Genomic DNA, 15179 nt, shown 5'->3' on the forward strand with positions numbered 1-15179 from the left:
TGCAGTGTGTACTTAGGGCCTCTAAGCCCAGCAAAGCAGCCCTGCAGGTGTGTTGTCTCCACCCATCCAGGACCCGTGTTCATGAAAGATACACAAGACAGGTACATTGAGTGTGAGTCAGAATATTCTTCCTTGCCAGTGGTAGAAGTCCAAGTCAAACAAGCTGAATTAAAATGGGGCACACTATGAACTAAATATATTGTGTAACATATTGTATGATTAAAAAAAAATTTGTGGGTGTCCAGTACATCTAATTGAGAAATGTATGCTTTTATTCAACTGTGTTTTCTTCTTAGTTTTTAATTGTTTATATTTTCAATTATTAAATGTATGAAATAAAGTTTTTAAAAAGTGCTGACTTTTTTTTTAATGGAGCTTTAATGGAAGGATACTGGAGCAGCCACAGGTATCTAGGCCTCAGTGCCTAGAAATGAACCTCAATGCCATGAGGCTATCTTCCTTTCCCTCCTCACCTCTGCTTGGCTGTGTTCTCTCCAGTAGAGATGGGTTTTCTGGTCTGACTGAAAACATAGCCTCTGGCAGCCCTAGATTCGCAGGCTTCCAGCCTCCCTGAATTAACATGGTTTCACCGTGAGCTTGTCTTAGAACGATCCTAAGATCATCCTAGAATGATCCTAGGCCCAGGTGCCGTCATGTGCCCGTCCCTGAGCCGTCCACGGTAGCCAGAGGATGCACACCTCGGGATGACCACGTGCCTATCCCTGTGGCCAAGAGCAGAGTTCTGGGACCGGCAGCCCCTCAGCACCACAAGGAAGGGGAAATGGGAGAGAAGAGGGGCTCCTGTCAGGTAAAGGCTGGTGAATGGTGGGAAGTCCTAACATTTTGACAGAGCCCTGTTGGAAAGAGGGCTCAGGTAGAAGGAATCATGCTAGTGAGCCTAACCTCAAGCATTAGAGCCTGGGGGAGGAGAGCTTTGCAGAGTTCAGACCACCTGCAGAGGGAGCTCTCTCCACTCCCTCCCCACAGAGCGGTCCTGCCATCAGGAATACTTCGGAAAGTGGAAAGATTTTTCTTTCTCACCACAGCTAAAACCAAGCATTAGCCGGGAACATGTGTGTTTCTTTTTCTTTTAAGTTTAATTCAACTTGAAAGGTCTCTTCATCTTATCTCGTGCAAATGGCCAAGGAAAAGTGCGTTGGTTCAGTGGTGCAATAAATAACCTCTCATTATGAGAAATGTGATTCCTTGGCCACTAAGCCATTTGGTAACCATAATCTGACATTATAGAAGCCTTTCTTGTGAGAACAGAGATATCCGAGCCACTTCCCTTTTCAAACAACTTCAGCTAATGGCTTTCCATGCTATTAGTGGAACGAGTCCAAGCTCTCTTTAACTCGTGGTCACTTGATTGGGTCCTGAAAGGAGAGGCTCTGCTTTGCAAAGAGGAATAATTGCCTGGGAATACTGCAGAGAGATATGATTCCTGTGGAGCCTGAGAGACCACAAGTTTGTAGAAACTTAACTCCTCTATAGCGATGAAAACATGTGTAAAGCTTTCTCACTCCCATGCCAGCCCCTGCCTTTCCTCTGATAGCTTATGCAGCCCTTTCTGCCTCTCCAATTTTCCTAATGGGGGGAATGTTTTCTTAGAAAGAAAGAGGCTTCTTCCTGGGTCCTCATGGCCTGCCATGCAAAGTCAGAGGTCATTTAGAAAATGATCCCGCACACACAGCGCGGTCAACAGGTCAAACCACCATATCCTTGAGCAAAGCTTCAAGTGAAGAGTGCGCCTAAAACTCTACTCCTGAATTTCAAACTCTGACTCTAACCACCATAGAGCCGTCAAATGGGGACCACTTGATCTGAAAAGAAATTCCAATAGAGCTCAACACTGCTAAGGTTGCTTCACAGGTTGGAAGAAAGATGCCAATGGTGGAGGATTCATTTTGACATTTGACCTGGCTTCGTCAAATAAGCCATAATAACCAGAGGTCATCTCAGCCATGGAGGGGACTTTAAAAAAAAAACAAAACTTATTTTGGAATAATTTTAGATTTACAGGAAACTTGCAGAGATAGTAGAGAGTTCCCATATACCCTTGTTTGAGTCAGGGTTCTCCAGAGAAATAAAACTGATGTATACAAAATGAGACTTCTTCCAGGATTTGGCTCACATGACAGTGAGAATTGGCAGATATGAATTCCACAGGGCAGGCCACAAGTTGGGAACTCTGATGAAGCTTTTGATTCCCTAGAAGAAGCTGGCTGAGTAAAGTAGAGATAGAAAGTCTCCTTTCTGACTGCTGAAATCATCTCCCTTTCTTCAACAGACTGCATGACACTTCTCTCCCTGTGGAAGGCAATTTCCTTTGTTGACTATAGATGTAATCAACCATAGATGCCATCAACTGGCTGGTGATTTAAGTCCATGAGATACCTTCATGATCACAGTCAGGCCAGTGCTTGCTTCACCAAATAACTGGACACCTTAAACTGGCCAAGTTGACATCTTAGCTTAACCATCCTTCACCCCATTTTCACCAATGAGAACATCTTACACAACCATGACATCTTTGTCAATACTTAGAAATTAACATATTTACCATACTATTAGATACACTAATAGGCTTTATTTGGATTTCACCAATTTTTCCTCTAATGTCCTTTTTTTTTGGTCCCAGGATTCACCCCAGATGCCCACATTGCAAAGAATCATCATGTTTCCTTAATCTCCTCCATCCTGACACAATTTTTCAAGCTTTCCTTGTTTATCATGACCTTGACACCTTTGAAGAATACTGATAGGTATTTTGTTGCCGGGCCCTCAATTTAGGTTTGTCTGGTGTTTTCTCATGATTAGATTAAGCTTATGAGTTTTGAGAAGAAGTGTCTGGAAGGGGTTTTTAAAGAATAGGTCATCCAAAGTCATAAACAGAATGCCTTCAAACCTACATGTGTTTTGTTTGTTCTGTCATGTGTTTTTAAGAAATTTTTGGCCCACACTTTAAAATCAGGAATTTTTCTAGTTTCTCTTAAAAAGTAGAAAGAGCTGATAACTACAGTTCTCTCCAGAGTCAGGGGCAGGGGCTGAGACACAGCTGGCCCCCCTTTGGGGTACATCTTCACTGGGCCCCGTGGTCACATTGGCCCCTCCCAACACTGAGGCCCAGCATCAGCTGCTCTTGAGCGTCATCTCCACAAGGCTGCTTTCTTACAGCCAAGAGGTTTTTTCCTCATTTCTATCATATTTCTCATATAACATTAATGGAACCAGGTGACCCTATGCATCAAGAAAAATTAGGTAAGAGCAAGAAATGTGGCAAGTCAAATCTCAAAGAAACCATATTTGTGCTAACAGGAAATGGCAGGAATGCACACTCTAAAGACGCCATGTGATTCTGTATCTATACGGGTCCACATGACATAGCCTTCACCTCTTAGTGGACAATAGGAAGGAGGGAAAGCCAACTGTAAGGGAATAAATGGACGAAGGGAACAAGGCCCTGACTTCCTCCCCAGAGCCTTCCCCAGGCCAAATTCAGGTCACGTACTTAAGGGCAGTTCTCCAGAGGGGTCTGGGTGGCTGGGCCTCCTCTGGGCAGAAATTTCCACCTCAGAGGAGGACTCGCAAGTAGGGAGAGGAACTTCTTGTCTTTTGTGTTCTCCATAACATAAGGGCCTGTGACCAGTTTCTGTGTTACTCCCCCCTTCCCCGCTGTCTGTGAGTCGGACATTTTCTGTCACATGAGCTAGGATTGTGAGCCTCAGCCTTCCCCTCCTCAGGTGAAGTGATGACAGATTCCCCATCCCACCTCCTGATCCTCCTCTCTCTCCCATTCCACCCCACTGCCCGAGCCTCAAAAGGCTTTAGGATCTGGTGAAAGCGTGACCACAGCGGGAGTTCAGTGTGGCCAAGCCAAGTCTCTAAGCACCCCGCTAGTGTGATGAGTCCCACCCAATGCATAACGAGAGCAAACTGGGTGGGGGGGATGCCCCAGCAAAGGAAGTGAGCCCTGGACCAGGAGTCAGAGGATCTGAACTCCAAGCCTGGTTTCAGGGCTGTGTGATGTAAGGTAAATCACCTAACCCCTCTGAGCCTGAGTTAGCTCAGCTATCCAATCAGGTAACACTTTTACATGCCTTGCCAACCTCCTGTTTTCTGTGCCATATAAAGACAACCAAGCCGCAGTATAAGCTTATCCCCTCTACTCCCAAACCCTTCTTATATCCTCTTATCTCCATCATGGCACTTACAACACCTCCCCTGTTGGTTTGTTTCTCCTGGACCCCTATCCCCAGTAGAATTCCCTCGAAAACAACACACTCAAATTTGAACAGAGGGCTACTGTGGTGGTTCTTATTCCAGTTCTTGGTGTAGTGCATGCTCAAGAAATGTCCATTTAGCAAACAAATGAATCAAGCAAGGAAGCACATAAAATAGTGATGCATGTGTGCTCTGTAAACTATCCTGGGCACAGCTGACCTAGTGGAACCTGCCACCTTCTCAGAGAACCTGTTCTGGCCCACAGCCAAAGCCTATTAACAGATCCTGCCCACTGGCCAAAGGTGTTGACTCAAACCTGTCGACCTTTAGCGTAAGTCACCAATCAGACTCCAATATTTTCACTGTCACAGAGATAACAGATCATGAAATGAAGGTGGATGATTGACCTGAAATGCTGCGTGGTCAGGGCTGGGGCAGCTGCCGTTAAAAGTATAAGAAGCTACCAGAGAGAGGAGACAGAAAAGCAGAGATGAGAGTGATCACCTGACCCTTAGATCAGAGAGGGCAATCCCAGCTCCCAACATTCCAGTTTCATTTCCAGCTTCGCTGTACTTTATGTCGTTGGAAGTCTGAGAAAGTTCCCCTTGACATTGAATAGTAAATCCCTTTTTGTTTAAGTTCTGGGTGGGGTGGAAGTGGCATACCTGTTCCCTCCATCCAAATAACCTTTCATTAAGACACTAGGCAATACAAGACATCATCTCTTATTAACAGGTACACACTTACCTACAGGGAAAAGGGAAGAACACCTTTATGGGCTGAGGCACAGAGTAGATCTGAAGGCTCTACTGTAGCCCAGGGCAGATCCTGAATTCCAAATTTTATGGTGGTAGTTGTCACTCTGAGGATTTTCAAAGACATGTCTCAGGAATGAGTAAAGGAGGCTGAGCCAGAAACAAGGAAAAATGTCAAAGAAATAGTTTCATCTTGACTTGTTATTGCCAGAGCTAAGGGCCAACAGTTAGTGGCCAGGCCAAGAGAACCCCCAGAACTCTCTGTGGAAATCAGTTGCTCTAGAGCACAGGAAAATCCACCAGACCAGGAGATGGTGAAGTCCACAATGGGCCATGCTGCAAATAAGTCATATGAGCAAAATGACAAAACCAGGAAAAGGAGGCAGAGCTGACATTATGGACATGGCCAATGGTATCCTGGTAAGAAAAGAATTCTCTTCCAGGAACTGTAAGTAACTCTGGGTGGTGTTTGCCGTAAGATTATGAAACACTGTGGAATTTGTGGTTCCTGTCATTTGCCTTCCTTAGAGGAGCTAATGTTTATTGATTTTTCTTTTGTAAGATACAGAGCCATCTATTTGGCTTTTCACTATCGGAATTTTTCAGGTTTCTAGAAGCTTGAACCAAAATAACTGAAATGGGCATCTCTATATTGGTTTTATTCTTAATCACAGAGAGTATGGATATTGCCAGAATGACACCTATCACAAACATCTTTTTCAAGTCCTCAGAAGTTGACAATGATAGAAGGAAATGAGCATTTATAGACTATCAGGTACCAAGCACGATGGTTAATTTTATGTGTCAACTTGATTAGGTTATGGTATCTCCATGTTTGGTCAAACACTGGCCTATTTGTTACTGTGGAGGTATTTTGTGGATGAAATTTGCTTGGACAAATAAGTAAAAGAGACAAACTTCGGCAATGTGAGTGGGTCTCACCCAATCAATTGGAGATTTTCAAAGTCACAACTGAGGGTTTCAAGAATCAGAAGGAATTCTACCTCCAGACTACTAATTCTACTCTCCACTCCTCCTACAGACTTCTGCACCACACCTCTTGGAATTTCCAGCCCGCTACTAGTCATATGGAATTCAGTCTTGTCAGCCCCCACAACTGTGGGAGCCAATTCCTGAATAAATCTTCTGTTTCTCTGGAGAACCCTGACTGATATACTGAACAAGACCCTTTTCAAGATGATAGTTATTTTTATTCCTTATTAGAACTCCAACTGTTATTACTATCCCCATTTCACTTCAAGAAAACTGAAGCTTAAAGAAATTAAGTAGCTTGCCCTAAGTCCTTCAGCTAATATGCAGCCTAACTGAGATTCTGATCCATGCTTGCCCATATCGGGTCCCCGATGCTTTCATGGCACAATACCGCCTCTCTGTGATGGGCTTGTCCACGGCCTTAGGACTCTGAGAGTTAGTGAAGGAAAATGCTTTGGTTGATTGTGGAGCCCCCACCCGAGACTCTCTTGTTTTAGAAGAAGTTCTTGAGACCACAGTGAAATAGAGGCAACTTCCTAGAAAATGTTAAGTAGAAACAACACTTCTTCCTGAAATTGCTCATTCAATTTCCCACTTCACTTTGCATTTACAGTTCAATTCACACTAGATTGCTTCTTCCATTATAAGAGCAAATCAGGGACAGAAAAAGCTATATGTGCTTACTCCAAAAATTGAAATAAAATAAAGATATAAAAAAACAAAGTTAATTTCCTATCTCATACCCATGTAAAATCCCAATCTCTGACTTAACCAAAGTTAATAGCCTGAAATATATATATTTATATCTAACATTATCCATTTCCTGTACACATATACAAATACATATAGCTATATTTTACAGTTTTTATTGCAGAGATCTTGCACATCTTTATTTATTCCTAAGTATTATTTGTTGATAAGATTGTTCTTTAAATTTCATTTTCCAATAGTCTATTACTAGTACATATAAATTAATTTTTAAATTCTGACATCATATTCTATAACTGTTAAATTTTCTCACTTGATCTGGGTTTTTTTTAAGATTTATTTTTTTAATTTATTTCTCTCCCCTTCCCCCTACCCCCGCAGTTGTCTGCTCTCTGTGTCCATCTGCAGTGTGTTCTTCTGTGACCACTTCTATCCTTATCAGCGGCACCAGGAATCTGTGTTTCTTTTTGTTGCGTCATCTTGCTGTGTCAGCTCTCCATGTGTGCAGTGCCATTCTTGGGCAGGCTGCACTTTCTTTTGCACTGGGTGGCTCTCCTTAACGGGGCTCACTCCTTATGTGTCGGGCTCCCCTACACGCAGGACACCCCTATGTGGCACGGCACTCCTTTGCTGCACATGGGCCAGCTCCACATGGGTCAAGGAGGCCCGGAGTTTGAACCATGGACCTCCCATGTGGTAGGCGGACGCCCTATTCATTGGGCCAAGTCCGCTTCCCTTGACCTAGTTTTTTATAGATTGCTTTTTATTTTCTAACATACAATCATGAAATCAGTGAATAAAGGCAGTTTTCTTTCCAATCTCTATGCATTCTATTTCTTTTTCTTGTCTTATCACATTCACTAGGACTTTTGGTGTAATCTTGATGAGGTGATTAGAGCAGGCAATTTTGCCTTGTTCCTAATCTTCAGGGGGTAAGTATTCAATATTTCTCCACTAAGTTTCATATTAGTTTTAAGTATTTTGTAGATATTCTTTATCAGATTGTGGCATTTCTGTTCCTAGATTTTATTCTGCATCTATTGAAGTGATCGATGAGCTTGTGCCATTATTCTGTTAATGTGGCAAATCACACTGATTTTCTGGTGTTTAATTAACCATTATGTTCATGGGTTGAACATTACTTGCTCATGATTTTTCATCATTTTTTATGTTGCTGGATTTGATTTGCTAATGTTAAGTATTTCTTGTGTCTGTGTTTATGAGTAATATTGGTTTGTAGGGTTTTGATTGTTCCTTTGTTTTCTGCTAATGTTCTTGTCAAGTTTTAGCATCAGAATTATGCTGGCCTCATCAAATGTGTGAGAAAGTGCTCCCTCCTTTTTACTTTCTAAAGAATTTGTATAAGATTGGAATTCTTCATTTCTTAAATGTTTGCTAGAACTCAACTGTGAAGCCATCTAGGCCTGAAATTTTCTTTGGTGGGAAATTTTTTATTATAAATTCAATTTCTGTTCAAGAATATATCCTTTCAAGATAAAGGACTATTCGTATTTTCTATTTCTTCTTGTGACACTTTGGTAAGTTCTGTTTTTCAAGGAATTTTGTCTATTTCCCATAAGCAGACAAATCTATTGACATAAAGTTGTTTGTAATATTCCATTATTATCTTTTTTAGGATTTTCAGTGTTATACCCTCTTCCTCTCCTTGTCCTCCCCACCCCCCTCCAAGATTGGTAATTTTTGTTTTTCCTCTTTTTCTTGATCAGCTTTGTAGGGATTTATCAAAAGAACCAACTTTTTAAAATTTATTGTATCTTTATGTATGTATTTTTGATGGCTTCTGCCTTTCTCACCTTGCTCCCCCAACCCCAAGCTTTTAATAATATTATCCTAACTTTTTCCTAATATGTTATTTTCAGTTTTACATCTTTAATTCATCTGGAATTTGTTTTTTAATAAGGTATTGTGGCAGTTTGAGATTATTTTATGAATCCTAAAAAAAAGGAAAGATCATGTTTGTAAATTAATCTGTTCCTCTGGGTGTGATACCCTTGGGTTGCATTCGATTCGTTGAGGGGTCTTTGATTAGTTTGGGAGCCCAGGGTCCAGGCTCCATATTGCCTCTCATTTTCCCACCTTTTTGCAGAGCACTACTTTCATTTTCTGGCCTGCCACCACCGGAGACCCTCTCCTGTCCCTAAGTCCCAATAAAGCTTTTGTCTGACTCAGTACCAAATGCATTCTTTGGTCTCCTGGCTGCCCCTCCAGGAGCTGGGTTGGAATAATTAGATTACTTGATAAGATCAATTTAAGGCTTTTGATTAGACTATGTCAGTGAGGCATGACCCAGGTTGCTGGGTCTGATAAAAACAGAGACACGGATAGACAGACAGACACAGGAAAAGTAAGCCACCTGTTTGATCCTGCCATGTGAGAGCGAGGATATCAGGGTTGCTTAAGCATGAAGGCCCAAGAGGCAGGGCCCACCGAGCAGCTAAAGAGGAAACGAGCCCTGCTTTATGCCTGATAGCCTACTGCTGAACACAGGAAGAAGGCAGAACAGCCAAGACTGAAATAGGAGGCCTGGAATGAGACAAGCCCTAAGCCTGGTTGCCCTCACCTGAGCGCAAAGGTCAGCAGAGATTGGTGGCCATCTTGCTTCAACACATGGCAGCTGACTTTGCTGAGACAGAATCTCTGAAGATGCCTGGTTTGGACTTGGAACTGTAAGCCTTTACCCCAAATAAATCCCCTTTATCAAAGCCTACCCATTTCTGGTACTTTGCCTCAGCAGCCCTTTGGCAAACTAAAACAGGTCTGAATTAGAGATACAACTTTATTGTCTTCCTAATGGATACCAATGGATACCAATGCAATTTTGTCCGTGCTGAATTGAAAATGCCAACTTTAATATTCATTACATTTCCATACTCATTGGGTCTTCCCCTAGATTCTTTTCTTCTTTCCACCACTCTATACCAGGACCTATTGTCTAATGTTTGAATCTGGTAGCTTCGTTTTAAATTTTATTACCTAGTAAAGCAGGTCACCACTTAACTTTTCTCAGACAATTATTCTTTTTTATGAACTTTAACATTTTAGCTACCTCCCTCCACCCATCCAAATTAGCCATTTGGCTCCAACTGAAAATTACTAAATGTATATAATATGAATTATCAATAAGGATGGATATAGTAATTTAAATCTTATGTTTTGACATGGTATGTCTCTTCATTTATTCAACCTATTCTATGCCCTAAACACAATTTTATAGTTTTTTTCATGCATTTCTTTTATGTATCTCATATATCTCTTTCCTAGTTTGTAGTTTTTGTTTCTATCAAGACTGAGACTAATTTTTACATTTTATTTCTAACTGGATATGCTCGTTCAGAGAAAAACTATTGACTTTTTTGTTTCTCAGGTTATATCAGCCACATTGCCAAAATTTTCTCATTTTAATAAGTTAAATGACTCACTAAATTTTGAACATATATTTATATTTTCTACAAAAAAAGATAATTTGTTTTGTTTTTTTCCAGGATCTTACTTATTTTATTGTACTATTGCAGTATTTTAAATTTCTAAAACAATAACTAAATAATGGTTAGCAGGTACTTCTGGCTTGTTCCTGATTTTAAAATGGTTTCAACATTTCATAGTTTCCTAGAGTCATTATCATGTCCAAAAACTTATTGTATCCCTTTGTTACATGCAGTTTGTATTGGTAATTGCTCCTAATTTTTATCAAATTTCTTTTATCATCAATTGTTATAATAACACTGTTTTCTCTTTTATTAATGTAGCCAATTTGGTTGACAAATTTCCTAATTTCAAACCATCTTTACACAACTGAAATAACTTAATTTCCATGCATTATTTTTATAAGTCTATGAAATTTTACTTGCTAATTTGTTTGAAATCTTGGCTTCTGTATTTGGAAGTATTGTCCATCGTTTTCTTTTTTGTTCTATCTTTATTAAGGTAAGTATTAATATATTATGCTATCTTCATAAAATGAATTGTAAGCCATTTCCACCTTTTTCTATGGCCTCAGATAGTTTAAATAATAGGAATTACCTGGTCTTTTAAGGGTAAACAAAATGCAATCTCATTTAGTCTTTTTATATTTTCAAAAGATAGATATAGGTACTTTTCCAATCTCTCCTAGAACTATTGGTCTGTTTGGGTTTCTCTGACTTCTTGGATCAAATTGCTAGATTTTATCTTACTAGGATATCATTCATTTCCTCCAGATATTCACATTTATTGCTAGAGAAATATAGAAGAAAATATGTTCTCTTATAATTCTTTAACTGCTTTTAATCTGTGGCCTTATTTCTTATTTTTAATTTTTCAAATTCTAAAAACAGAATTTTTTAAACAAACCTTCAGGGAAAGCACAATATACAAGTGTGTGAGATCATGCTTTAAAATACCAATGCTTTTTTTTAAGGAAGTACCAGAGATTGAACCCCAGACCTTGTACATGGGAAACAGGTGCTCAACCACTGAGCTACTTCTACTCCCTACCAATGCTTTTTTTTTTATCCCCCCCCCTTGTGACTTTTTGCAAGCTGTCTGCTCTCTGTGTCCATTCACTGTACATTCTTCTGTGTCTGTATTTATTTATTTAATTTCCCCTCCCCACTTGCGGCTTGCTTGCTATCTGCTCTCTGTGTCCATTCGCTGCGGGCTCTTCTGTGTTCTCACTTGTCTCCCTTCTTTTTGTTGCGTCACCTTCCTGAGTCGGTTCTCCACGGTATCTGTGGGCCGGGTAGGGCTCTGCAGCATCTGCAGGCCGGACAGCACTCTGCGTCTTGGAGGCGAGCCTGCTTTCACAAGGAGGCCCCAGGACGCCAACCCAGGGCCTCCCATATGGTAGATGGGGGCTCATCTGATTGAGCCACAGCCGCTTCCCCCAATGCTTTTTAACATGGATAATGAAAAAAAAAATTATGCCAACAATGAAGAGAAAATCTAAATCCTTATATTTTGACCAAACAGAAATTCATTAGGCTTTATTTTGCCACTGATCAAATGTCACTTACATTAGAAATTGTATTAATTAATTCATTTTGCTAGATTCTGACTACAAGCAAAAACCCAATATCAATTTAGTGCAAAAAAAAAATCCAAATATTTAAAACATTTAGTGCCCTCTAGACAGAAGACTGAATATTCTTTCTTATTTCAAATGACTATTTTAACATAACGCATGCATAGTAATAGTGGCTTTGTTCATCCTAATAAATGGATTAAATGTTGCCTCATGAAATGGTTATGCATATACATTCTTTTAAAAATAACCACTAGTGGAAATACTCATTGTCATTCATAAGCACACTAGATTTATCAAAAGCATAATGTTAAATCAAGAAGCTTCTCTAATTGAATTAGAGAAGATTAATTCAATTAATTACCAAGATTAAATAAAAAGTATAACTAAAATATAACTTTTATAGAATATTATTGGTTCCATTATTTTAAAGTACCTGTAATCTTCAAATCAAAATCAAAATCCAAACAGTTCAATTACTCAGGAAATTCAGTTACTCAAGAAAAGTCAAATACAGCTTTGTAAAAACCATTAAGGTTTCTACTATATGACTTAATGCAGGTAATCCTTTGCCCCAGGGCCACTTCGACTTAATTGTTTTTCACGCAGCTTCAGCTGTCTGCAAGTTGCTTCCAACTGGAGGATAAGTTCTGGGAGGGCAAGCAGAGATCAATTTCCTGGTTCAGTCTTTCAGGCTGCCACCCAATAGATTGGCACTGACATACAGGCAGTATGTGCATTGGGGTTACGCTGCTTTCTCTGGAACAGGGCCAGGTCCCACAGTAGGAGTGCAGGCTGGCTCCGCATTGTACCAGGAAGGGGGGTGGGAAGGGATCAGCACGGGCACTGTGAGCTTCACCTACCATTTATAAAGTTGTGTTTCCTTGATTTGGCATGTGTCCAGGTATACAACCCTTTAACTGTTTTCCACAGTTTTGAGGAAGATCACCAAGTTTTGCTAGTTGTTCACAGATCCTGTGAGGAAACAGCAACCTGGAGTATCTTACACTACCATCTTGGTCAACCAGAACAACACTTCTTTCCTCACCTAAAGAATGATACTCTCAACCTTTTTGCCAACTTGGAAGGTGAGTCTCTGGGATAACGTTCCAGGTTTCTGTCTCTGGCCCTGGCCTTTTCATATTTACCTTGCCATGGTAAAAAAGGATGTATGGTAGAAAATGCCCTGCATATAAATCTCAACTACGCAGCCAACTCAAGGTGTGATCTAGGCTAAAACACTTAGTATCTTTCAGCCCATTCTCCAAATCTCAAAAAAAAGAGGCGATCCTCTTCAAATTTCTGTAATTTTATAATCTCTCTTTGAATAAACATTCCAAATGATTCATAACTGAGGATAGAACATTGAGTGGATAATAAAAATAGATAATCACAAATTTTCTTGACAAGCTGGGATGTTGGACTTCAACCAACATGATTAAATTTCATCTTGAAAAACTATAAATTATTGAATTTCAGCTCAAAAGCTTGACAGCAACTCATGGGGCCACAAGCTTATCATAAAGTGATAAAACTGCTAAAAATGCTACTATGATCCTGGGGTGTAGAGTGTCTAGATTATGGGAACTGAAAATTGAAACTTCCATTAGTATCTGAAGTATGACGTGCTTCATTCTGGGGAAAATGTTTTAAAATCAAATAAACTATAGGAAAGCATACTAGGATCTAGAAATTATATCATTTGAGGACTGATTTCCAAACTTTTTAGTTTGGAAAGAAGATGAGTGTTTTGGAGAATTTTCATGAATCGGCTTATTCTGAATTGCTCCAGATGGCAGAACCAGCCTGGTGTGGGAAGGTCACAGAAAGGCAGGCTTAAGTAAAATGAGCAGGAGCTTTCTAAAAAGTGAGAGAAAACTTTCTAGCACCTAATAATTAACAGGCCTGATACAACTAAAACTTCCATCATCAGGCAAGATGAGATGTATTTAGAATTGTCAACCCAACCATTCTTTTTAAGTGTATCTCCTAGAAAATCTCTGACACCTGGGTACCAGGAGACATGTACAAGGATATTGTTTGTAATAGAGAAAACTGAATGCAACTTAAATGTCCATCAGCAGAAATATATTGTAGTATAGTCATATAACAGAGTAGTACAAAACAGTTTCAAATGATAAACTCTACATTTAGATCTCAAAAAAATATGGAGGGAAGCGGACTTGGCCCAGTGGTTAGGGTGTCCGTCTACCACATGGGAGGTCCGCAGTTCAAGCCCCGGGCCTCCTTGACCCGTGTGGAGCTGGCCCGTGCGCAGTGCTGATGCGCGCAAGGAGTGCCGTGCCATGCAGGGGTGTCCCCCGCGTAGGGGAGCCCCACGCACAAGGAGTGCGCCCCGTAAGGAAAGCTGCCCAGCATGAAAGAAAGTGCAGCCTGCCCAAGAATGGCACTGCACACACGGAGAGCTGACACAACAAGATAATGCAACAAAAAGAAACACAGATTCCCGTGCCACTGACAACAACAGAAGCGGACAAAGAAGAAAACGCAGCAAATAGACACAGAGAACAAGCAACTGGGGTGGGGGGAAGGGAAGAGAAATAAATAAATAAATAAATAAATAAATAAATAAATCTTTAAAAAAATATGGATGGAAAAAAGAAGTGTCAATATGATGGAATTTATATAATATTTTAAAATGTATAATTAAATTCAAATGTACTCATATGTAAGTAATAACATATAAGACATGAACTGGAATCTACCAGTTCATAAATAATGGCTCTCTCTGGGGACAGAGGAATGGAACTGGGAAGAGAAACAAGTGGCTTCATCTTTGTAAGTAATGTTTTCTCTCTTTTTTATGTAAAAATGTATGTCAAGAACCATGAAGGGTCTGAAATTTTCCTCTAGTTGAAAGTTAACAAGTTGGCCTGCCACAGTGTAATGAATGCTGGCACAAGACTCCTGGGTCTAAGATAAAAGTAGTAACAGTAGCCAGCGATGGGGTTAACTACCAGGGCAGATGGCCCCTCTTTGGAAATGGTGTTTATGTGTGATGAATCTGGACTCAGATGGGATCTCCCTTCATAAGACTTTCATGCTAATGTGCTGGAGGTGCAGTTAATGTTGGGGTTTAAGATATATTTAGGGGATTTGAATCTCTGGACTGACAATGTGATAGCCAGATCCTGAGCCTCAACAGACTCCAGCACCTACAATCTGATTTATTGGACTTACCACACTCAGCTAAGATGGAGTTGAAGAAGGACAACCACCACACCATGGAGCCTAGAGTGATTACAACTGAAAATGGGAGGATTGCATCCAGCATCCAGGTGGAATCTGACCCTCCTCTTGACATAGAGGTGCAATGGACACAACCAATCCAATGTCCACATAGAAGAGGTGGCATTGGATTGGGAAAAGTGGACATAATGGACAAAGGGTATGGGGAAAGGCAGGAAGAGATGAGAGGTGGAGGCGTCTTTGGGACATGGAGCTGCCCTGGATGGTGC

The sequence above is a fragment of the Dasypus novemcinctus genome, chromosome 17 (genome assembly GCF_030445035.2).
Source record: "Dasypus novemcinctus isolate mDasNov1 chromosome 17, mDasNov1.1.hap2, whole genome shotgun sequence".
Classification (NCBI taxonomy): Eukaryota; Metazoa; Chordata; class Mammalia; order Cingulata; family Dasypodidae; genus Dasypus; species Dasypus novemcinctus.